Raw genomic sequence first — 24553 nt, forward strand, 5'->3', positions numbered from 1 at the left:
GGGATTGCAAAAATGCATTTGATGTCAGAATACTTGTCTCTGACAAAGCTGGAACAAGTACGGATCTGAGAAGCCTCTGTGCTTTAAGAAACTCCCAATGCACTGCTATAAATAAAGTCCATTGGGAAAGAGTCAGTAGGCATCATCTAAAGCCTTTAGCCAACAGGTAACAGGTTTATGCCCATGAGGTACAACTTCCCAGCAAACATTTTTATGTATCCCTAACAAGGCCTGTTTTCTGGCTTGCTCCATATAAAAATAACTCTAAACCCAAAACCCCAGTTAACTCCATTGTCAGGTTACATGTCAGGCCTGAAGCCTGAAGATGTCCCATGAACCAGCTTAGGGAATTTCATCAAACAATCCCATTTTGCTAAAAGCCTGTTGCCCATGATCTTTTTAACTAAGTGGTTGCAGAAAACAAAAATATTTAAAATAGCTAAAATTCTCACATCCCACAGGCTCAAAAACAGAGGGTAAACAAATCACAGTTTGGTGACATGGCAAGCTTTGAAGCAAGACTTGACACCATTTTCATGACTGACCATTTTTATATCTTTTTCATTTTATGAGTGGGGTGTAAAGTACAATTACTTGCAGAAAAGTTATGTGGCAGAGCTGAGAGTTATACCCAGCCTTTTCCAGAACCAAACTGGACCCTCCTCCTCTTCTGCCTAGAACATGGGAGATTTTTGTTTATAGAAGTCAGTTGCTTTTAATAAATTCCTTGGTGGGGAAGAAGGAAGGATTGTAGATTTGTGGTCTTGGGGATCACTTAATCATAAGGACACATATACACAGCCAGAGAACAGCAATAGATACTCAGCCTCCAGTCCTACACTGAAGGAGTAACAATACAGACTTTGTCCAAAATTACGGTGACCTGGTGGTGCCTGAAACTTCCAAGGGAGGAAGATGCAAGAAGGAGAGATGAATAGTGCAGCTGGATCCAGTCCTGGAGAGCAGCTTACATGGGAGAAGCTTTTTCCCTTCCAGGGAAGAGCTGATGAAATCATCATCAGACATTTGAAAACTTCAATATCAACCACAGCGGCAAAATATAATTTTTTTTTGGTTTTGATATTTTTCTTTACATTGATTTACAATGAGTTACCAAAACAAATCCTAACTATTGTAGGACTATTTACTTTTCATGCAAGGCAAGCTCATGATGATAAATGCAGTGTTTTCTTAAAGCTAAGTTCAGACATTAGCCTGAAGAAGGACATCAGTGTGAACCAAATGAATCATCTGCCCTCAAGTTTCAATAAGCTTTTTTTTAAAATCTTCCATGTGGTAAAAAAAATTTGAAAAAGTTATTTTAGGAAATAAATGGAAAGTGTGTTTTCTGTACAAGTGAGAGGTGAACACTCAGCTCATTTCTGGGTAAACTTTTCTTCTTCTTGCCCTAACATTTTTATTTTTAATTTAAAAAAAAAGTAAATAGGAGCACTGTGACAATCAAAGTGATGAGCTGGAAATCTGAATCTGTCTGCAATGCCCAAACACCAGTCATAACTCATGTCACTGGTGTGACACATACTGGAATCTGGGATGAGCACCAGCCTCTGGCACACAGTGGGCTGGGCTAGGGGAGAGCAGAGTTCTTGCAGATGGGTAAACTCCACCAAAGTGCTCACACTGGAAATATAATGAAGAAATGAGCCATGTGCATTAGGGTGTAAAAGCCATCTTTTTAAAAGCCATGCTTAAGAACATTTTTGTTGTAGGAAAAAAGAAAAAAGAAGAAGCACTGTGCATAGCAAAGCATCTTGGTTTTATTGGGCTGTGTTAATAACAAGTGACTGGTTCTACTCTGGTGGGCTCTGGTCCATTTGAGATATTGCACGTGCACAAAGAGGTTTTTGGGCATAAGTGAGCTGGAGAGGGAAGGACTCTCTAGTCTTTGTTATCCTGTGTTTCTTTCAGGATACTGAGCACATGCTATGCCCCAGTTTGTAGCTCTATCCAGCCATGTCTGTAATGATGGCACTCCTGATCCACATCCCCCCTCCAGAGGTTACCTGATCACAGTGTCATCACCTTTAGGAAAACAAGATGGAAATGTTTTCATTTAAAACTGAGAAGATTTTTATAGAGAGTAGTTCTATTCTTTGTGAGTTAATTCTGTGAAAATCCTTGCTTACCACAAAAAAAAAAAATCAGTGTGGGAATTTTTTAATAAAAACCAAATATTTGAAAACTCTCCTTTCCCTAACAGAATAATCACCTCCCCATGTTTCCCTGCACTGGGGATCTCCAGATTTCATTTCTCATAATGTGTGCTGGGCAGATTTCCCTGTGATTCAGGACCTTCTCTTTTACAGGAATTTTCTGCACCCCTTTTTTCAAAACAAGCCCTGGTCCAAACACACACCCACTGGAACCAAAGTGGAACACCATTAAAAAAATAGCACAAAAATCACCTCACTCATTTTCCCTGGCTCACTGACTCCTTCCTGCACTTTCTGTTCCAAAACAGAAGGAGGAATCCTGCAGCATGTAGCTGTTATTTGACTTTTCCTTTCCCTCTTCTCCACACAGGTCTGGAAATACTGCAGCCTGAACAAGTGTGGTGGAGTGCCCTGAAGCAGGGTGAGCTCTGCAGCTCCTGCACCTTTGCTTTGCCCCAGACCTGAGCAGAAGGAACAGGACCCATGGCAGCAGCCCCTGCCGAGGCTCTGAAACACATCCCAGCTCCACAAAGGGGAAACTCAATCACATCACTTGGGCTGCTTTTCTTCCTGCTGCAGCATCAGGAAGGTTGCTGTCAGGAGACCTCCCAGGCAGCTCTGTGTCTTTCTTCTGCTGACTTTACTTGTCCTCTTCAGACAGAATGAGTGGGTGCTGTCAATGTTGTTGCTGCTCTAGGGCACGCCAGAGCTCAGGTTTTGTGAATCCTTAAAATACAAGAAATTAATGTAGATTTTTAAAATTCAATGCATCTTGCATTCAAGGACAGAGAAAAGACTTGTCTATGGAAGGAAGGGAGAGTAAAAGACACAAAGGCTAATAGTGACAGTTGAATATTATTTCCATGAATGATTTTATACCTAGACTAAATCTGGCTGCTTTACACAGTGGTGAGTGCAAGCATCGCTCCTGAAAGTGATTATGCTTTTATTTATTGCTGCTGCATTGCTAGGGTGGGGGCAAAGGTAGGTTTAGTGAGGATCACCCTTCAGTTGCCTGCTCGGGGGCTGTCATTGCTGCTTGGTGTCCGAGATGGCTGCTCAGGCAGCAGGAGCACAGGTACCTGTCCTGGAGGGCAGCCTGGAGGCACATCACCATCACCCACCGCAGCGCCCCGTCCTCTTCACTGCTGACAGTGAATGACCCTTCTTGCTCTGCACTTACCATTAGTCTCTCAAGGAACTTTGACGGGGCCCAGGCTTAGTCCAAAAGAGATAAAAGTGAAAAGGTCACACCTCTGGGTCAAAGGCTAAAAGGCAGATAAAACACCCTGCCTGCAGAAGCAAAATCCGGGGGAAATCAAATCAGCTCCTAAGAAAGGGTAGCTTGTAGGCTGAGCTCCGGTGGGAGGACACAATTGCCCTTCTTTTAGCAACTTCTCCCTCCCTTTTTTCCCCCAACATGGGTTAACAAAATATATTTAAGCACAAACCAAAATAAACTCAAATGAAAACCCAGCCTTCCTCCTCTCCAATGGCTGATTTAATGGAGATTTTGCTCTGTAGGGTCATCTTTTCATCTTTGCTGAGGGCAGAGGAAAAAATACTTTTAAAAACAGGAAAGACAAAATTTGGTATTAAATATCTTCCTTTAACCAAATGGGCACAGTTACTCTTCTGACCAGTGAATTGAAGAAGACTTGGAACAATTAATCAGAAAATGTCAGCTTTCACTCAGGCAGGTTAAAGAAGGGGATAGTGGCAAGATGTAAGAGGGAAGAATAAACCACGAAAAGCAAAACCACAGGACATACAAAACATATGTAAATGAAGATCTGAGGGATCTCTTTAGAATACTCAGCAAGAAACTTTTACATTCTCTAAGCAGAAGAGGCAGCTTCGATGCATCCCAGCTAGAGTGATCCAGATGCACATGCACAAGAACTTTTACATATCAGGCCACAGGTTGAGTGAGAAATTTTGTTCAGATCCCTTTGGACATGAACAAAAGAAAACAAACATTTTCCTCCCTTCTGTCGGGGGGATCAGGTAACAAGGGTGGCTGAGGTTTGCATGTGTCCCTGTGAAGCAAGGTCCTGTGGCAGCTCAGAGGTGAGAGGGCCCACACAGAACCTACAAATCTACTTTTGCAAAGATGGTTCTAACATCAACATTTTGAGATTGAATTTTGCAGTTTCCCTTCTTTTACTTCACATTTCTACAGTGTGCTGTTACCAACAGACAAAGGCATCGCATGAGTTTTGGATGTTTTCTTGTGTTTACTGCTAAAGTCCAGACTCATACAACCCCCTCCTCTTCTGTTTTGTCCCGTGAATGCAGGTGTCCCTTCTGATAAAAAATGTGAAGGCTTTGCCATTGACTTCATTTCACTTCCAGAATTTCCCTATTTCAGTTTTTCATTCAGTGGAGTTTGAAACCTTCAAACTTCTGCCCATTAGACCAAGACAAGGAAGGATTTGGGAAAATCAGTTTTCAGCTTAAGCAGAGCAACTGCTGAACCATTAGAAACTCATGAGGGTTTATGAGATCCCAGAGCATCAGACAAATATTGACATGCTATATTATGCAGAAATGGGAAACTTTTAGAATGACCAACCAGTTTAACCTTGGCAAGACAGTTGAACACACTATAAAGCAACTGCCTCATAGAAAACAGGAATAACTCTGATAAAAACTGGTTAACTTGGATTTGTGAAGAACTAAGAATGTCAAACCACAGTCTCTTCCACCAAGAGAGAAAATGTTTTACTGTCTGGAAAAGGATCTGTGGGTTCAATTTTGAGTTTAATACTGTGTTTCCCTGTTAAGGAAAGAAGTTTTAAACAGAAGTTCCCCAAAATGGGTGCCTAATTGGCTGAAAAGCACAGCCAAGTGAGAGCACTGAGGACATTGGTACTGAGTATGTTGGTTCACTACCAGAGCACTGCAGCTCTTCTGGGCTTTCAGGGAATAGCTTTTCCTTCTAACCTGACTGAGAGTGTCATTCACAGCTGTATCTGAAAACAATGGTTTAAACAAAAATGAATAAAAGCATATTAGCCATCTCTGCTCCCTCCAGGTATAAAGTTTGAGATGATGAATCACTCCTGTCTCTTCAGGTATTTTCTATGCATCTACACTGGTCTTCAGAGCAGAGCCCCCAGGTGCCCAGCCTCCAGCTGAGCACTTCAAAACATACAGGCAGCCCTTGGGGTGGATACTGCCAGGCTATGGAGAATACACCCATCTTTCTCTGAATTCCTGGGACAGAGAAATTTGGTCTATGTAATAAGGATGACTATAAAAGAGTAGGATGCAGAAGGTCTCTCAAATGACAGGCTATTCCCCAGACATGGTACTTCCAATGAAAAAATATAGAATTTCAGATATGAAAAACAAACAAACAAACAAATAGAAACTAAAAAAAAAAAGCACATCTGCTTGTTAAAATATATTTTGCTGCTAACTTCACTGTTTGATCTTGCAAGACAAGTTTTATTTTCCAAGAGGTGAAACACTCTGTCATATCTTTAACAAATCATATCTTTAACATATCTAAGAATCATATCTTTAGCACATCTAGGGTTAGCTAACCAATAGATCTGCACAGTCAAAACCTGGATATGAGTCTGTCTCACAATGATCAAAATCAAAATGCCAGGTAGAACTCCTTTTCTGGTGGCTGATTTGTGTAAATCATTACATTAAACAATAAGGCCTCTGGGATTCATTTTCAGGATACAGCTGATCATTACACTTCTTTTAGATCTTTTAAGGTTATTCTGAAGTTAAATCAATACTTAACTCAGTTCTGCTGCTATTTTTCTTTGAATGCATCCAGAATACCCAACTCTTTTCTTAAATAAGGGGGATCCTCATTCTGCTTTTAACTAAAAGCCTCTACAATCCAATTTTTGGAATATTGGGCTCTTCCAGGAAAGCTACTGAAATGAGTTCAGCAAACAGTTGCTCAACTCCCTCTTTCCCTCCCCTGTAATCTCGGGTGCTGACCTGGCCATTCATTCCATGTTTGCAGTGGTGAGCTCTGCAAACGGAGTTTCCATGGCAGCCCTAATCCATGAATAGGCCTGGCTCCATCGGTGGTCACTTAGGACAGGCTTTGTCCCCCCCGTGTCCTGTCGCTGGCAAAATCAGACGACAGAACACAAGCGCCTTCAGTAAACATGACCTAATGAGATCCCTGACTTGGTGACAGGGGCCTGGAAAGGGAACGTGTGGGGACGTCTGCCTCTTCTGGGATTTTCCACTGAGGTCTCCCAGTGGTTTCCTGCCTGGTTTTATACACTGTCTTATTTAAACTGCAATTTCTAGAAAAGTTTTTCATTCACCTTGTCCCTTTTAGATACAGATATAACTGAATAAACATGGCAAAACCATGGTCAGGCTTAGTGTGAGCTGTGTCCAGTGTTCTCTTCTGCAGGTGCCTCTGTTGTCCTCTCCTCAGAGATGCATCTGACCGACTCTGTGATCACAAGAGCCCCATGGCATCAAGCAGGTTTCCTCTGAGCAGACGCCCCAAGCGGGGCCCTGTGCTTTCAGTTTCTTCCTTCCTTGGGTGTTAAATACCAGGCTGATCCCACTACAAACCCTTCCCCAGGCAGTGCTAGAAGTTACTTACGGGGCTTGTAAAATGATCAAAAATTAAACTCTATATGTTTCCATAATAGTACATAACTTCTTTCATTTTATGCTCAATAATCACAGTCAATTCATCTGGGCATTAACACGATTGCTTGTGAAACTGTCTAGGAGGATGACAGCAAAACTTTTCCAGAAGATTAAGCTTTCAAGCTGCTAAGACACTGGGAAAAAAATGGTAGCATATGAAAATATGCCTGAAATACAACGAAGAAGACAAGTTGTGTATTTGAATTACATATTCCACACATTCTTTAAATCACAACCTTTGCTTAGGTCCTCCAAGCTTTTCTCCTTTGCTCCAGGGCATGAAAGTCTCACTATCCATCTTCTTGTAACTCATTATGTAAGGCACAACACCAAAGGTAAACGTGCTGGGCAGTGTGTGCTTGCATCTGGCCTCTGTGCACTGTCAGCCACCTCCGCAGGGCTGGATGGGACACAGCCTCTTATTTAGGGTCTGCTTTCAACTGTTTGCCCTCACCTAAAGCAGAACGGTTGTCACAAAAACGCTGATCATTATCTCCACCTACTGCAAATACATTTCAGAGAACACAGACAGCTGAGTCCCCAGTCCTTACTTTGGGAAAACTCCCACTGCCTCCACATATTTGATGTTTTACCCACAATTAGCAGCCACAGTTGATGTATTTACAGGAATTCCTCTGAAATCGAAAACACAGGCAGACTAATGGGATATAAAAGAAAGAGAAAGGAAGTGACTTTGGCCATGGCATGCTTCCACCCCATGCAGCTGAGGTTGGACAGCTAAAGGACCCCTGGCCCAGTGCCCTGTCAATTACCTTAATCCCAACCCGAATAGGAATGACACTAAACACTCCACAAAAATGCTTCCAAACACTGCCACGGGAAAAAGGAAAAGCATTAACCCTGCCTTCCCAGGCAGGGCTTCAGTAATGGACATCTTGCATTTTACATGGAGAAACACATGAACATAAAAGACATACCCTCCAGTGAAAACTTGCACAACCTCTCAGAGGGAACAGAATTAATTGTAGGGAATAATTACAGTTCTAAACAAGAATATTTATGACATTACATAAACACCATTAAAACAAACTGAAAGGCAATAATTTTGAGAAAGAGGAAAGGAGGAAGTGAGGCAGGGGGGATGAAAACCAATCAAAGTTTATAGTTGAAAAGATAAAAGTTTCTGTGTGTCAACCATCTTGAAAATTGTTGCTTCAGCCATTGCTTGTCCCTTGTTTACTCCCATTACTAAAACAGAGAAAGAATTTGGTTTATAAAGTTAGCCGTTACTTGGAGCTACAAGCACTTTTCTTAAAAAGGATCTTTCAAAAGCAGCAAGAAGTGTGGAAAATTTCTTTCGGAAATGTTTTAACTTTTCAAGAAAAAGCATTTCAAGCCATTATCATCCCAGCAGCCCTCTTTTCTTCCTCCCTCCCTTTTTTCCCCTTTTTCCCAAGGCAGGAAAGGATCAAGGGAAGAGGGAGTTTTCCTCTTTTGTTGCTCAATGAAAAAGAATAGCACAACTGTATTTTTAAATCAAAGAAATAATTGAAAAAATTGCTCAGAAAATAATTTGGAGATTTTTTTTTTCCTTGCAACATACTTGTAGCACTTTTCTAGCCAGTTCTAGTTATTTAGAACTGGGGTAAAATCTTCTTGTCTCTTTTTCATTCCAGATTTCAGTCTGAAAACCTTGGAGCTTGAAAATTGCCCTGGGCAGCTTCAGTTCAGGCTGAGCCTGCCAGGGCTGTATTGTCCCCCAGGAGACCAAAAACTCCAAAGCTTGGCAGTAACTCAGAGAACCCAGAAATGGCCTGGCAGATCCTCTTCAGGAGAGATGCTTTTCCAGTCCCTTCAGTTTGGGTTAGATATGTTGCTGTTGATAGCAGTGTCTACATGTACCACAGGAACACAGAAATAGTTTTGAATTACTCCCTGGAAACAAAGCCTTTTGGTCAAAATGCTGTTTCCTTCATTTTTTATTCTGCCTCGGGCCTATTCCAGCATCAAGAAAAGGATGGTAATCATCAGCACTCAGAGACATAAGAAAAATATTTCTTTCCTTTATATTTCCCTACTCCAAGAGCTGGCTTCTGGGAATTGCAACCAACCTTCTGCTGTGAGGACTGCTGGCCCAAAAGTAGGCACGGTGCTTTTGCAACCCAGGCAAGAAGCAGGGGACCTTGGTGGGCTGAGTGGGTGGCTGTGATGAGGAGATGTCTGTGGACATTTCATGGGCTGGAATTTAGGTGAGGGAGCTGCTAGATGAATACCTGCATTTGAAATTTGGGTGGATCTTTGCAAGGACAGCAGAAGATTTTACAAATGGAGTACCATGGCCTGGTAGTAGAACCTCTCTCCAGACGAGTATAAAAATGTGCTCTGCCAGCTGCAGGCTGCAGGATCAATATCAAGCCTGTGATTTGTACACAACTACTGCAATCTAATTGATACACATGGACAGCAGATATGCTTTTGCAAATCAGCTGTGATTACCAGGGTCCCTTGCAGGACTCAATAAACAATGTCTGGCTTTGGGGCAGCGGAACACACACACGGCTATGCAAACCTCCCAAACAATTTTCCACTCTGCCACCCAGGCTTCATCAGCCGAAAGATTGTAAAAGAGCATGTGACAACACAAACAGCTTGGGTTTAGCCAAAAGCCCCAAGTACAAAAACTCATCTAGCCCAGCACGGTCTGCATCCAATTCCCCGCCTGCATAGGGAAACATTTCACTTCCCAGGTTTATTCTTCCACACCCTTAGAAACAAAAAGAGCTCCGCTTTCCCACTTTACCCATGCACATTCCGTCCTCCCCTCCATCTCCTCAGAACTGAAAGCACTTGGGTTTTGTGGCCAAGCGCAGACAGTTGGATGGGAAATCACATGTTGCATCTTTCTTCTCTATTTTCCCTGGTGCCAGGCACTTCTCCACTATCCTGATTTACTCATCGAGGTGTTGAGGAGAGTTTGCTCTGCTAACTTCAGGAGTCAGGCAGCATTTCCTGAACCAGAATGATGGTTTAAGTAAGGTCCTTCCATTGACCTCCCCGTGACACCATGCTCATGAATAACCAGGTCTGTCGCTGCCCCTCATGCTTAATTTTCTCTGAGGAAATCTTCTGTTAAGGGGCAACAGTTTTCCATTTCAGCATACAGCACTACCCAGCTGCTTGTTATTTCACTTGGCTGAGCCTGACAAGCTAATGGTATGTTTGATTTGCACTACCAGTTCCTGCTAGAGACATCATAACTTTTATTACAGACGTGGTTCTTGTTAGAGACTCAGTTGTCCGCAGAAGTAAAAAAAAAAAAAAAAAAAAAAAAAAAAAAAAAAAAAAAAAAAAAGGCACACTTATTTCAGTCAATTTACTGTTTAACTCATTATTTGCAAGTGCGGTACTGGTATCTAGCTCACCATCTGATGCTTTTTTTTTTTTAGGGTATTTCACTGTTGTTTGTGTGGCAAATGGAGAGATTATTCTGGCTTTTCTTCTGATATGCAGTCTCTTTACTGTCCTCAGTCCTCTGAGGTTGATCACATTTCTGATTGCTGGAACATTTGCTGTTAACTTTCTTACACACTGTGCAGATAAATTCAGTTCAGCAATTGCCACAGGATAAAAAAAAGGGGTACAGATAGAGGATAAGCAAGAATAAGATGACTTCCTCTGAACTGGACATAGTTCAGGACAAATTTTCTGCTTTGGTTTTCCTGATCAGTATGGATAAAGATATCAAGAGTGTCTACAGAATTTACACATCTGCATTATTTTTACACTGCCAAAAGTACTGTATGTGCTACATAAAACTAATACAGTACACTCTGCTAGGAAAAAAAAAAAAAAAAAAAAAAAAAGGACTAAACTACGACAGCCCTGCTTGTCTGCAAAATACTGAATCTATGTTTAATGAGGAGACCTGTTCGGTTACGAAATTTGTTTCCCCATAGCAGACATACAGCATCCAGTCAGGACAGGGTAGTACCCTCCAAATTTTCCATCACACTGACTTGGAGCATCCTGATAGACATGTCTGTGTATCTCACACTCAGAAACCAGATGGAAGGATCTCCAAACCTAAAATTGCTTATGAAAATTTTGGCTGCACTTCTCCTCTGTCTCACTTTAGTTGCCAGTAAAAAGAGGATGGTATTCACAAATAGCACCATGTTGCAGACTTGTATAAAATATGCTTTGCTAAAATACCACATATACAAGCAAAAAACAAGTAGTCTTATACTGTTGGCTTTTCCTTGGAGCCAGAATAAGTTTCCTATTTGCAGGATTGCCAGTGCAAGACATCTATTTGCAATACTATCAGGGACTGTTAGTTTCTCATGCTAAATTTTCTCTAATAAAGGTCCTTTAAAGCCCCTGAACTCTTGATCCTCAAAACAGCCAGTCTGGAGAGCGTTTCTTCCAGTCTTTGAAGTTGCAGCACTCATAAAGCTGACCAGCACTGTTTGTGGGTTTGTTTTCTTTCCATATCTCTCCTTTCCCTTTAAGACCAGACAGAAGATGACATTATTAGCAGGCTGCTCACAAGCACCTAGTAGTTTAGGGGAAAGCTTTTTATTTCTGCTTTCAAGCAGAGATGAAAGATTGTAAAAACCTCTCTTCTTTTTTTCCTTAGGGAATTACAGCTCACAAAAGTTCTTGTAACTCCTTACAGCAACTATTTTACTACTCAGGGAGGCTATTTACTGGGTCACTTTCTTCCTGCAGCAGGCCTCAGTGTTAATAAATGGTGTCTGTGAGTTACTTTATGCTCTTCATACTTTATTTTGATCTAGCTGTGTGTTTAAGGAGCTAAAGAGAGTGTGCCTTGATGAACTACTTACAGCACAGTTTGCTCTAGGCCAAAATGCAGAGAGGGCTTTCTTCTGTTTTTTTTTTTTTTTCCTAAGTTTTTGTAGGTACATTGAAATCTGAAAAATGGGGCGAGCTGCCAAGTTGTTCTGCAAGTCTGTTAGCTTCTGCTCACTCAGCATTAACATCTGTCTTCACTAAAGTGTTACAGGACCCCCGGTACTGCACCGAGCAGCTCCAGAGGCACTCATGGAAAGCAGAGCTCGGGGAGAGAGGGAGGGAGGGAGAGCCACATACCCCAAGCCCCCAGCTAATAGCACTTTTTGAGTAAAATTAAGACACAGCTTTATCCCAGAAAGCTCTGTCCCAGATCTGTGTGCCAGTGAGCCTTAATATCAAAAACAACCACGATGGAGAGATGGAGAGATTGCAACAAGACCCTGTGCCTGGATTCTGCCTCGCAGCCTTTTACCCCATTCAGAAGGTGTCATAAAATATAGCAAAGATTTTTTTTTCTCTTTCCAAAGAAGTCAGATGACCTTACTATACAGTTCAAACTGAAAGTGCAACATCCCAGGAGGTGGGTTACCCTTAATACCCCAAAGGAGGCACACAGTTGTTACAACACCAAGGCATCACTAACACACCCAAAGCAAGGCAGTACCACATGCCTCCCCAGTGAGGTTGCACAACATCTCTGTACCTGATTAACATCTATGTTATTAAAGAAAGCAATTCTGTACACATGCAAAATCGTACCCAGCCCCTTTCAGGTTCTATCAGGGAAAAGAGGGGGAGGAATCACACAAAGCCCCCAAGACACCTGGTTTGATATCTCACATGAGACTTGGAGCCTCACTGAGGCTGTGCTCTTGGGTCACACCCAGTAAACCAGTGAATTCAGCATCACATCCCCGAGGTAAGAGCAGCATCCTGCTCTGCAATGTGTGCAAAATCACACAAGCTACCAGCACATGGCAAACAGCAGTGTACCTCTGATGGCACATCAGCACATGCACCATCCCATTTCAGAAATGAAGGTCCACCTTTCCATGAGCTGTCAAATTTCCAGGTTTTTCTCTGTGAACTGTGTGCTTACATGCCTGCCATACAATTGGCAGTGCCTGGAATTGTGGATTTATTGGCTGTGACCAGACACAGGCTAAGTAAGTAAACAGATTAATATGTATTAAAATACCTCATTCGTTCAAAGTTCAGAACTTGTGCACACATGTGAAGGTGGTATTTATCCATAGTTCTTACCAAGGGAGCTGATTAAAAACAGGATCATGCAAAGTAAGCAGTGCAGTAAAAAGACAGCACTAAAACATTTTTTATAATTGAAATAGCCTGAATAATGGTTACCTGATTTAATGGTTCATCAAACTATAGCTCTCACATAATCTTCAAGGGTTTGGTGGTTTTATGTTGTAACTTGTAGCTGATGCTGCAAGAAGTGAGAGTTCTTATGAAATTATATCTGTATTGTTACCCAGAATAACAGTGCCTAAGAGAAGTCATACTATCTCATGTACAAAAGACAAAGGAAGAGAAAGGATAGACATTGGTCATATCCTAATGGGAAAGAGGTGTCCAGAATCAAGGACTAACTATAGCAACTTTTATTTAAAGGTTTTGGATTTTAGTTTTGAAACTTAGCTATTTTCTGTCTAAATACGGTGTGAGACAACTAAACTACTATTTTATAAGAGCAATAAAAAGCTTCAGGTGTGTGTTAACACTGTCAGAGCTGTGGGTGTTAAGCACAGCAGCGTGAGCTGCCACCTTGCCCCCTTCTAGTGGGGATGAGCAGACCCCTCAGCTGGGCTCCCTGCAGGGGAGCTGCCTCCACAGGCATGCATTGCCTAGGCTGAAAAGGAGGATTTTCTAGTGTTTGCCCAAAGACAACTTCACTTTCTGCCATATAATTTTCAATTCAAAACTTTGGATGCATCAGAAATGAAACAGCTTTTACAGGAGAGGATATCCTGGAAGATTCCCATTGCAGTGAGTGCCTGGCCCTCAGCTCTCAGCCTGGGGAAGAGGCATCTGAGCCACCACTGAAACCCTGCTGCTGAGGGAGAAGAGCCCATCTTCAACAGGAAACTGATAAAAATTACTTTCTTATCAAGAATGTTTGTAAACAGGTTTTTCCAGCAGCTGCTCAGCTGGTGTCCCATGGAGGAGAGGTGCAACCAGCCCATGTGCTCTGGGATGTGATGATAAAATTTTCCATTTCAGATTTTAAAAAAAAAACACCTTAAAAACTGATTGTTTTAGTGCCTAATGGTAGCTCAGGTCACTTGATAATTTACTACTTAGGCTTTTACTAGGTGTGCTATGTGACACTTACTTCTCAGGAGCTGTGATTAGGCCATCCCTGTCCCCATCAAGCAGCCCTTCAACTGCACAGATTTTTGCAGAATGGAAAGCCTCACCATTAACACAGGCATTTTAAGCAAAGTATTTGCTCATTTTTTTCTGTTTCTCTTCTCAGTCCAAACCAAAGTTTGCATCTCTTTTTGGGGTTTGGGCCTGAATTTTTAAGGCAAATTAAAGATTTAGGATGTCTCCTAAAGAACTTAGCTACTAGAGCATCTTTTACTTCTTTCAGCCTGAGACTGACTTGACAGCAGCTTTTCTATATTTTGTAAGAATCGTTACAATCCAGAGGTTAATCAGTGTGTCATTCTCACAGTCCCCCAAAATATCAAACTATTATTATGTGTGCTGGTTTTGCCTAGTATAGAGTTAATTTTCTTCACAATAGCTGGTACGGGGTTGTGGTTTGGATTTGTGTTGAAAACAGTGTTGATGATGCAGATTTTTGTTGTTGCTGAACATGGCTTACAGAGTGTCAAGGCATTTTCTGCTCCTCACTCCTCCCCCCAGAGTGAGGAGGCTGAGGAATTAGAAGGGGACACAGCCAGGACAGCTGACCCCAAACCGACCAAAGAAATATCCCATACCATATGACACAGTGCTCAGCAAATAAAGCAGAGGGAAGAAGAAGGAGGAGATATTCAGAAGGATGGTGTTTGTCTTCCCAAGTCATCATGGAGTGATGGATCCCTGCATTCCCAGAGATGGCTGAACACCTGGATCACCAGAATGAATTCCTTGTTTCGCTTTGCTTACAGGGGGCTTTTGCTCTACCTCCTGTGTGAAGCAGAGGGAGCAAGCAGCCGTGAGGGGCTGAGCTGCCAGCTGGAGTTAAATCACTACAACACAACAGAGCTAACTCAACAAAGAGATGGAGGAAAACACATCTTGGATTGTCTCAAGCACTTCCCTGGGATTTGAGAGGGCCTGAAGCCAGGTGAGAATTTAAAAGCAGGTCTCTCACCTCCTGGAAAGCATGTCCTGTGCTGTTTTGCATGCAAAGTCTGAGGCAGCAAGTATGCTCTGAGCCTGCCAGCTGGCTTACACACCACAAGCAAGGTATGTCAGTGGCAGGCAGGAAAAGACTTATCTGCAACTCCCTGCATCCTGGTGATGTCTGGATCAGCATGAGGTGCCAGGGGAAATGGAGATAATGTGGAGGCTTTCGGCGTCTACAGGACTGACAAAGTTGAAAATGGTTTCTCTAGGATCTGACTGTTGAATTGAAACACTTGAGGTAGAACTGGGGTGTTCACAGTGCATCTAGCCTTTACCAAGCCCAAATCCTAGACCAGAGAAAATGCAGGCCAATGTAGCTTCTGACTGAAGTATCATCTGGAAATATGCAGAGTTTTGTTGTGATTCCATAAACAGTCTGTGACACCATGAGCACTTCTTGTCTGTCTTTTCCAATTAAGCACTTAAGAGTTTCCCAAGGTAAATATTAATACTTCAGAAAGGAAATACTAACATGCACAAAATCCTTTCCAACTTTTCTGCTTAAATAGCTATCATTTTTTAGTGAGGTCACAGCATCCAGTTTTCTATAATAAAAAATAAGCAGGATAAGTAGTTTTACTCCTGTCAAAACTTGAATGCAATTTTATGTTTTCCTTTGACTTACCCTATAAATATTTTTACTACAACATTCAAAGTTTATGAGATCTCTAAGACTTGTAAAGAGGTTGAGTAACTGGAAACCAAAGGCTAATACCTACCACAGGGACTTGGGGGTTTTTCTTAAGCAAGCTATTTATTAATGCTAACAAAGGGTATTTTACTGATGATCTGTTTACAAAACTGAGTATTATTTTACCTTTCCATTCCAGTGTAAACAAATCCATGAGGAGGGACGAAGACAGACCAACACCACAATGCCTGACAATGCTGATCTTTTCCCAAGTTACAATTTTCTGGCATTACCCTCAGAGCTGAGCTTCTGCAGTTGAATCTCTGCTGAGTCTAAGTGTAGCTTGGGAGCTGCAAAAGTCAGCTTCACTGAACCAGAGGAAACAACTGAGTTAGCCACTGGTTGTGGATGCCTTTGAGAAGTTGTGTCCTTTTCCCTGTTCATGAGTCACTCACCAGGAGACTTTATCTTTCCTAATGCGTTTGCTATCCATAATTATGGTTGCAACAGTTACCCACCCTTATAGGAAAATGTGGCCTTGCCTGAACATGCCCAGGAGGAGCTGTGTCACAGGCCAGGAGGTGGGAGATGATCTGCCCATAGCCACTGTGGCCACAGGAGAACATGTGTGCTTCAGCTCATCTTTGGCATAGCTGAGGAGAGCTCTGTGTCACGGCTCACTCGCTGGTCACTGTTTCTGCTCCCCAGCCATGATTTACTCACTGAAGATGAACTATTCCAGAAGGTTGGCACAAGCAGGCAACCCAGCCTTTTGTGCAAACATTTGTGAATGGCCATTAAACTACTAACTTGAGCCCAACAAAGCAAGAAGTGAAAATATTCACAAACTTTGGCTAAGTCCAGAGCCTGCCAGATTTGGCCATCCTGCCTCTGGCTGTCCTGCCTCCCAGCCACCTTCAGCATCTTGGGAAGACACTATGCAATGCACTCCTGAGGACAGCCCAGAGCCACAGCTGCTCCAGACTCTTTTTAATCCTCCTTTCTTTACAGATTAAGGAATCAAGTTTTAATAGGGATTAAACCTTTCCCAGCTGTAAAGCCCAGCACTGGATTTGTCACAGAGTTACAGCTCCCTACCTACCCACGCATCTCCTGGGTAGATGGGGAGCAAAACATGATCAAACACTTAACAAAGAGGATGAGGTTCTAACTGACCAAAATCCAGAACTGCCTCTGTTTTTAGGTATATATGTGCAGTCAGCTCTTTTTGTAGGTATGTACCTTTGGGGTTTGTTATCATTCTCATGTGCATCTTCTCAGATGAAGGTTTATTTCATCATCATTATGCATACAATAGATGCATCTGAGAGCTCCACTTTCATGCACTACTGCATGCTCAGTTTATGCTGTACAAGCCTAAATGATGTAGGTGGATATTTCCTCATCTGCACAGCCTCCCAGAAGAGCACCACAAATACCTTGTGTAGATGTGTTGGCCTTTAATGGACTACAGACCTCCAACTTAATCTGAAATCAGCTGTTTATCCTTCCTAAGGATCTCACTACCTCAGCTGCACAGCAACCATAACCAGGCTTTCTATTTTTCTGACTGGAGAGTGCTGCATTTCTTTGTAGATGCTCTTTGGAAAAAAAGAATTGGAAGAGATTTCAAGAGGTAATTTGACTACTCTGGGTGCAGTGCCCAGATCAAGTGAAAATGGAACTTCCATGACATACCTGGATTAAATCACTTTATAAAACTGCCCAGTACTGGGATTTTGTTGCTTTGAGACAGTGTTTTGCCATCCAGATTACAGGACAGAGATTCTCATTGTTTAGTTCTTGGTTGCTAAAACTTGTATCTTTTAATTAAGGATCATATGAATCCAATCATGCAAATCAAAGGCCTTCCCTTTCTACCTTAGGAGCCTAGATATGAGATAGAAAGTGAGCCCTGATATTCTAAAATTAAAGAGAAGATTAAAACTGTGTATTTTAATAGGTAAATATCATGGTATTTCAATTCACACTGTCTCTGTTTCAGTGGGACAGGACAGCCAGAGCTACTCTAAAATGGTCTTTGTCACCAAGGAAAGTGTTTGGGACTCAGCCTTCATGCCATGCTCTGATTTGCTCAGTGCAAATGCCACGACTGTAATAAGGGTAATGATTAATAAGAGCACAGTGTTGCCTGCATGTTTGTGGTCATGCAGTGGGTAGATTTTGGCAGCAGCTTCCTGGAGGTTTTGATTCCATGGCAAACTGAGGAGCCAGAGGAGGAAAGAGAGCAGACCTTGATCCAGAATGGTTTTTCTTAGTGTGGCTTCCCATCCTAAGAGGAGTTTTTAACAGGGATGAGATCCTGAGCCCTCTGGATGTGCCAGTCTTCCTCCAGTAGCTGTATAGTACAATAGCTGACAGTTTATAACAGCTGCTTGAAAATTGATTAAGGAGTAAGAGAAAATTAACCCAGACACTGATAAAATGCTAATTTCCTTCTTTCTTTTGGCATGGTAGTTTTCCTTCTCTTCTGAAGTTTGCTTCAGGACAGGAGAACACTTCAAAAACACTTACTAATTTGTACAATCCTTGACAAGGGCGCAGGGCAATTTGTTGTTAGGTGGCAGCATTCAGCCAGCAATTAATTGCCCTCACCACACTTCCACATCCGCAGCAAGCTGTCCTCTTGCTCTTGATGCTGTGAACCCAGGGCAGAGCTTTGGCACACAAAGATGATTCGAACTCCAAAAGGCAATGATAAGGTGGGAGGAGGAGCTGTATTGTTACTGAGCTGGGTGGTGTGAGCTGAGGCTAAAAGAGCAGCCTCTGGTGAGCAGTCTTGCCCTTCATGATCTGTGTTGAATAGGAGTGCTATCATTACATTACATTTTCATCTGGTATTTTGAATCAGCATAAAAGCACATTAAAATACTAAAGTGATCCTGTGGTAATTGTTTTGCTACAATAAACATGCTTGACATGAAACATAGTGGACTTTCTGGTTTCTCTGGTGCCCATTTCTTGAAGGGGATCTTAATGAGTTGAGAGAGCAAAAATTGGGAAATAATTCCGGAAAGAAAATTATCAAGATTATCTGGGTGACTGATAATTATGGGATTTGATATCACAGGGAAATTAACATTTTAAAGATTGGCCAAGCAGAACAAGAAAAGCTCTCTGCTCTTTCCAAAATATGCACGCATTTCAGTGCACGCTACTCTCTGCATTTGTATGGCAGTGCATATTTATTGGTGCTCCTGTTTGTAGGCTGACTGGGGTTTGCATGCCTGCCCCCAGATTCCAAATACTTCCCCACCACGTTCTTCCTCAATTCACAGTCAGCAGTGCCCTTTCCACTGACTGCCATAAGGTGTGCAATCTGATTTTGGTGACTTCCCTGCAGACAGGACTGAACATGCCAGTTTTGGGAGAGGGCAACCAGCTCCAGGCTCTCAAAAAATATCCATGCAGGGCTATTGCATCAGCTGTGAATTCACTATTTTTTCTGTGTTTGCAAAGGAGCACTCCCTGGGTGCCTGCCACCATTTAAACAGAGATGACATCTGGTCACCATGACCAAGATGACCAGGTACAAAGAGAAGCTGACAGGTATGAAGCAATGTGGTGAGGCAAGAGTGGGACACCTGCCAAAAGAAAAATGGCAAAGTGCCCATAAGCCAAAAACATGTTCCCTGCAAAGGGAAGCTACCCCTGGTCAGGAATGATTATTGTCTGCAAAGCAGGCCTAGGAAGAGGAGGGTTTGTTTTAATGTACCTAATATACACTATCTTCCTCTTATCCAGTGTAGTGCTGCTGCCTAGACAGGCTGTCAGAATCTCCTTGTCTTTTGAACAGGGTCACTGAGTTTGTCCTGAACCTACTGACTTTCCTCTCTTATGGTGTATTTTTAGAAGTCCAATATGTGCCTGTTTTTCTCTGCATTTTAAATCCAAAAGACTCAGATGATTTACCTCAAACATTCCAAAAGAAAAAATAAATCTCCTGTGGCTTCACATTACATATGAAGTGTTTCAAGCCCAACATAGATTTGGGGGTTTATGTTTGGTGGCAAAGTTAGAAAGTATTTCAGTTCAAATATAGAATACAGTGCTTCTGTAACCTCAACTCCAAACTCTGCTAATCCAAGTTTAGTTCCTGATGGACTCTATCCACAAAGTGAGCTGGCTGTTCCCTAAGTGCTACTTTAGGTGCCAACGTCCAAAGTTTTGACTTCCAAAGCTCTCACTCTGCACATCACAAATATTGAAGAGCAAAGTGCTCTGCATGCATAAATATAAATTGTCTGGGCGTGCACCCCTGAGCATCCAATTTCTGCCTCTCAGATTGTGTCCTTCATGTACAGCAGTGGAGATAACGTTGCCCTGAAGGAGCCTTTGGATGCCGTGTTTCCCTCCCTTGACATCCTAGTACCTGGAATGCCATTCTCTGGAGTCAAATACTGTCTTGTCTATTTAGTCTAAACCAGATGCCTATAGGAAAGGCCTACACGGGAAATGTTTCTGAGCATTTTCACAGGAAGTGTCAGAAATGGCTTCAAGTCCCTTCACTTTGGTTTGGAGTTTGAGCCAAGGTGTCTGGCACAGCTGACAAGTGCTGACACAACTGGGGAGCCAGCACTGAGGATGCAGGGAGGAAGTGGGAGGTAATGGTGAGAAGGAAGAGGATAAAGGAATAATGTCTCTCCTTTTTATATCATACATACTTGTATGGTAAAACACTGGCCTTTCAGCATCACTGTATCACATTCTGAGATATCTTGCATTATAGATATTGCCATTTAATGAGGAAGAAATAAGCCAGATTCATCTGAAGGAGGATCTTCAGTCTGGAGGAGAGGAAGCGAAAACATGGATTCCTTTTTACTCAGTAAAAGTGTTGAAACTCAGTGAGAAATCCAAGAAAAAGAAATTAGGGTAGACTTGTTTGTTATTTTGCTTACATCTGCATATTTCCTGTGTTACCAAAATAACAAAATTAATTTAATTTCATAGATCTTAGAGTTTCCTTGGATCCCTTTAACCCTGCTTGCCTGTGTTTGTGCAACAGAGCAGCAGCTTCTGATTTCAGATTGTCCATAAGACTGGTGCTCCAGCAAAGGGGATGTTTAAGCTACTATCTGTACTGGTGAGGAGAAGAGCAAAGCCAATATTGGAAGCATAGCTTTAGAAGAGTTCTTTCCACCAGGCTGAGCATTATCTATATGCACAGGTGATCCTGCACCCTCTGCTCACCAGGTAGCAGCTTTGCCTCCTCTCTGGCACATCTCCAAGTTGTAGGAAGTCTAGTGTTGGTTTGCAGAACTGATATTATTTTACCCCACTGTCTAAGGTCTCCAGGTCTCATACTGACACCCACAGAGAATTTGACACCAGTTTGAAGAGTGAGTCAAAAAAGTTAGTGCTTGAATTGTAATAATATTCACTGAACTCCTGTTGGAGTCAAAAAATAATCTATTAGGGTATATTCCTGCCAGGTTTTAGTATTCATATAACTCAGGCATAGACTCCAACAGCAAATAGAATAATAACATCTAGAACGCAAGTTTGGCTTCCATTTGCAATTGACATGCAATAAAAGTCAAGTCCTGCTTCCCCCGCTTTCCAATGTGAAAATCCTAATTAACTTCAGGAAAGAGCAAAATGGGACCCCAAGAGTTAACAGTTGTAGGATATAAACCAGAAATTAAATAAACTCCTAACCAAAAAATTATGTCTTACAGCCAGAGAAACCTCTCTGTAGTTGTACAGTTCAAAATAGGAGCAGAATTTCAGCCTCTCACATTTACTGATACCGTTTCAGATGCAAATTTCGTGATCTCTTCAGTGCCAGACACAACACATTCCAGTATGCATAACATTTCAGTTACTTATCTTCTGTGAGTTGTAGGGCATAATATTTTTCACTGTTTAGAAATAACTCAGCTCTGAGTCACCACAGAAAAACCCTGCTCTAAATTGGATTTCCCCTTACGAACCTGGACTGTTTCAATTTGAATAGTCCAAAGAAACCACAAAGCCTGCTTTACAGCCCATAGTTTGTGTCTACTGGGAGGAAAGAACAGATCAAGGCGCTGAAAAGGTGGGGGTATCCTGGGGTCCCCTGGCCTGGCAGAGACAACTGCCCTGCATGGGAAGTGGCTGCAAATACATCCCTGCTCTCAAAACCATCACTGTCATCCCCACCTCCTGCTAAGCAGCAGTACATTTCCAGACCAAGACCCTCGTCGTTGATTTCAAGGCACTCAGACTCCCACTGCTTTCCAAAAGGCTCTTGCTTTATCTCCCACTGTGCCTGTGCTCAGCCCTGCAGTGTGACACCTTATCCAGCTGGCACCGACAAGAGGGAGAAGGTTTGGGGTACAAACCTGGGTGCTGCACAGCCCAGTCCTTCAGCTAAAGGACCACCACACAGGATTTATGCTTGCAGAGGACTTCACAGCTTTCTTTACTTACTTTCTCATTCTAAAGGAAACATGCAGCAAAGTCTTGGCCACAAACTTCCCTATTCATCTTCTTTTAAATGCAGAATATTTCTATCAGTGCAAGCAATTTTCTCCTTAACTTTTGTGGCCACTAATCAAAAAATCCATGGGTTCAGATTTCCCACTTTCACCACCACTTCCAAAACACTACCTTTGCAGGCAGACTGGAAAGAAGGAAAGAATTCAGGGAAGGCTTTGTACTAGTGCTGCCTCCTGTGATTCTTCAGGACGCTGAGCAGGTCGAGGTTGCCCTTGTTAAGGCAGAACTGACACCAGGTTCCTAACACTGGTCTCACATAACACATGCTTCATACAACTCCTGCAAAGCCTGGGAATCAATGAATCCTCCATGACACAGCACTTTCCTTGCCTATCATTTTACTTCAACTCTTGAAGCAAAGAATTTTTTCCTAGTGTTCCTAATGAGGCTACCAGGCAGAGAATTGTAAATCCTTGATGTTCTGCTGTGGGAAAAGAGCATCAAATGTATTTGAGGGAAAGTTAGAAGGAAAGAAAAGGAAAACATTCTTACTAACATAGACCAAGGCAAACCAAATTCAATTTGACTGGTTTCAGAACTCAGCAGATTGTATAGCATAACCATAAATACTATGCCAATAGAATGATTTAAAGAGAAGTATCAGGTTGTGTCTGCCCAACCTGAAAATTTTATTTTAAATAAACATTGTCTAAAATTTCAAAAGATATTTACAAATCTCATTTGGCAACTGAATAGCCCATACTGTTACTGGCTAACTTAAGCAAGTAAAAGTGAAGGTCTGCTTTAAAGAGTTAGGGATACAGGATTGGACTCTTTCCATTTGGGCTGTGATTTACCATTATGCCATTGCTTCCTTTAGAACTCCGTGAGTATTTCTTCTTTTGAGAAGACAGTCTTGCACAATAATAATTTAGTTCTTCACAATTTTTTTCAGACTGTCAAGCCCTTTGAAACAAAATTTTAAAGTTTTTAAACTTTTGAATTAATAATTCATACTTTATCTTGATAAAACATATATTCAATCCTGAAGTTCAACTGAAAAAACCCCTTTTATTGTGAGACTATTATGCATAGGTTTTAGTAATTTTCAGCAGATCAAATAAGCATTCCTGATTATTAAGAATGTAACTCTGCTAAAAACAGCTTGCACTGTTGGAAGTCCTAGTTTAGACTGAATTAAAACTTCTGAAAATTAATTCAAATTTTGTTGAGCATTAACGCAAAGATTTTGTACAACTGTGCTGCAGAGCACAGCTAAAAAGCATCTAGTAAATCTGTGCTACATCAAATTCCATTCTTCCTTCAACCACCCCTACAGTAAAAGCGCAGCAGTATTCCAGGTGGGGTTTCACCAGAGCAGAGTAGAGAGGGAGCCTCACCTCTCATGACCTGCTGGTCACAATTCTTTTGATACAGCTGAATATGGTTGGCCTTCTGGGCTGCAAGGACACATTGATGGGAGTTACTCAGAGTTTTATCCACCAACATCCCCAAATCCTTCTCCACAGAGCTGCTTTCAATCCACTCATTGCCCTGCCTGTGTCCATGTTTAGGATTCCCCTGATCCAGGTTCCCGTAAATACATTTCTCCAAGCTGTTAAGGTACACAAGCTTGGCTGTTCTGCAGGCTGGAGGAGATGAGCCTTGCAAATTAATCACCTGTCCCAGACTCCTCTTCCTCACCTGTGTGCACATGTCAGTGGTGGACTCATCTCTGTCTTGTTTGTTTGCTTCAAGGCCTTTCCCCTCAGTCCACCCTGTGCCCTTTCCTTGCCATCCTGGCCTGCCACTTCTCTGTGACTTGTCATCTCCCTTTTCTGTCACTCATTGTTTGAATGTCTCCTCAGGCTGGTCAGCCTATTGGCAAAGGTGCTTTGTCCTGCTTGGTCAGATGGATCTCAACTCTTCCCAGCAGTCCTCAGTTCTCAGTCCCATTGCTGTGAAAGCCAAATCACTTTTCCCAACCATCTGTGCAACCAGGTGCTGGCCTCCATGATGTGCTAAGCCCTCCTCAAGCCCCTCACCCTCTGTGGCAGGATTAAGGAGAAACTCACCTGGTCCTTGGGCCCTTGGCCCTTCCCCTAGTCACTCTTGTTATGCTTCACATAACCATTCAGGCCAAAAGGAAAAGGTGAAACAAATGAGTCCATTCTCTGAAGTCGTTCATATTTCAAAGGAGGTGAAAGAGAAACAGAGACAGGAACGTGGATTTCATTTTCTTTTCTGTACTCAAAGATTTGACATTTGAAGACTGTTCTATTAGGTTTGCAAATTTTCTGTTCTTGTAGCCCTCAAGGAAAAAAGAAAAAGAAATGTGAATCCACAATTTAAACAAAAAACATTCCCTGCCATTAGCATTTCTTTGATGGTCCTTTGGTTTATTGTTGTGCATTAACTTCTGTATAATCACATAATTGCTACAACATTCATATAAATAATGCATTTGGAGAAGAAGGTAAAGAGAGTGTCACATTCTATT

Source organism: Passer domesticus, chromosome 1 (assembly GCF_036417665.1).
Source record: "Passer domesticus isolate bPasDom1 chromosome 1, bPasDom1.hap1, whole genome shotgun sequence".
In the NCBI taxonomy this organism is placed as follows: domain Eukaryota; kingdom Metazoa; phylum Chordata; class Aves; order Passeriformes; family Passeridae; genus Passer; species Passer domesticus.